The following is a 1,952-nucleotide window of genomic DNA, read 5'->3' as shown; positions in this document are numbered from 1 at the left end:
AGGTTGGATTCGTACTGTGAAATTATGAAAATGATGATGATGCTCTTTTAGTGTAAGAGCCGTTTGAAAAGACCGCCTGAAATGTCAGCCTGTTTTTGGTGGGATGGCATTTTGGCCTTTCTGGTGACATCACCAGTTGTTAAATTAGTTCGACCAATAAGAAAGAGAGTTCCAAACGTCTCAGCCAATAACAGCTAGAGTTCAGTTTTCCCCTCCCCGTTCGGACCACTTCCAGACAGTCCTACCAAAAACTCTTGCCTGAGAAATTGTTCTTTACTAAGAAGCTATTTTTTGTTTTGTTTTTTTGACCATTTTAATTGAATGAAATCACAGAAAGATACTTAATTGTTACCCAGAAATAATTTGATATTTGAGATAAAACTGCTGCATTGGACCTTTAAGAACAAAACAGTTTGTCTTTTATATTATTTATGCCTTTTTTGGATGAGAAATATTCTTTATTTTTTTGTTTTATTTGTCGTTCTGTGTTCCGTGTTCCGTGTTCCGTGTTCTGTGTTCCGCGGTGTGGAGTTTAGACATTGTACGTGTAAAGTTTTCTAATAATATAAAGAGAAGAGATTTGAAGAGTCAAATATTCTACTGTCATTTTCTTTCCCACCTGTTAGAGTTTAATATGAACGACACATTGAAACACTCACAACTAGGGGCCAGGAGTTTATCCTGCAAGACCAGGACAAAATACCACGTAGGCCTAGATTTAATCAGATCAAGCATTAACCAGCGTTAGCCCACAACCCGCATATCTGATGTGTTTGCAGTGTCTAACTACGTTAGATCTGTCATAACCTCTCTTGTGATCATTGTCATGAAGCCACACTCCTCCCACTGGCGTTAGAAGTTCAGAAGGAGAAAGTGTAGCCTGTATAATAAATTTAAAAATGACGCTCACATTGAAAATCATTCAACAGAATGATCAGTTTTTTATTTATCAGCCTAATGGAGGTGTAGATTGTCGTGGGATATCTCTTAATGTGTCAATGGCAATGTTCGCTTTAGGTATAGTGCTGGGAGCCCATCGTGGATTTGACAGATTTAACAAAGTTTCACCACCGACACCAACAAAACAACCGCTGTACGGGTGTCAGCCAGTGAGGATCTGATAGGTTACAAAACAACAAAACAACAAAACAACCGCTGTACGGGTGTCAGCCAGTGAGGATCTGATAGGTTACAAAACAACAAAACAACAAAACAACCGCTGTACGGGTGTCAGCCAGTGAGGATCTGATAGGTTACAAAACAACAAAACAACAAAACAACCGCTGTACGGGTGTCAGCCAGTGAGGATCTAATAGGTTACAAAACAACCGCTGTAAGGTGTCAGCCAGTGAGGATCTAATAGGTTATGACCAGGTGTGAGGACTGTTTCCTCCATATGACTATGACTTGGCGAGGCCAACTGGCCCTAGTCCAAGCATGTAAACATTGGGACTGTCTGTTCTGTTGGTTAGCTCCAAAGTTCACTATAGCTACAGTAGTTGCTTGGGTAACCAAACAAACAGACTTGCTAACTTAGCTAACCAAACATACAGACTTGCTAACGTAGCTAACCAAACATACAGACTTAGCTAACCAAACATACAACTAATAGCTAACCAAAGAAACAGACTTGCTAACTTAGCTAACCAAACATACAGACTTGCTAACTTAGCTAACCAAACAAACAGACTTGCTAACCAAACATACAGACTTGCTAACTTAGCTAACCAAACAAACAGACTTGCTAACTTAGCTAACCAAACAAACAGACTTGCTAACCAAACAAACATACTTGCTAACTTAGCTAACCAAACATACAGACTTGCTAACTTAGCTAACCAAACAAACAGACTTGCTAACTTAGCTAACCAAACAAACACTTGCTAACTTAGCTAACCAAACATACAGACTTGCTAACTTAGCTAACCAAACATACAGACTTGCTAACTTAG

The 1,952-nt window shown here is 39.3% G+C and overlaps 1 protein-coding gene across 1 annotated transcript in view; it reads left to right on the top strand.

Moving 5' to 3' along the window:
* The window catches only part of LOC124025017 (cell adhesion molecule-related/down-regulated by oncogenes-like), a 59,055-nt gene extending 58,462 nt beyond the window's left edge, over positions 1-593 (top strand). The window contains exon 9 of the mRNA XM_046338712.1: positions 1-593. This exon is cut by the window's left edge and continues 614 nt beyond it. The gene's annotated coding sequence lies outside the window, so the exon portion shown is untranslated.
* Positions 594-1,952: the final 1,359 nt, after the last annotated feature.

This window comes from Oncorhynchus gorbuscha, unplaced genomic scaffold, assembly GCF_021184085.1.
Source record: "Oncorhynchus gorbuscha isolate QuinsamMale2020 ecotype Even-year unplaced genomic scaffold, OgorEven_v1.0 Un_scaffold_2123, whole genome shotgun sequence".
Lineage (NCBI taxonomy): Eukaryota > Metazoa > Chordata > Actinopteri > Salmoniformes > Salmonidae > Oncorhynchus > Oncorhynchus gorbuscha.
This window is presented reverse-complemented; position numbering and strand designations above follow the sequence as displayed.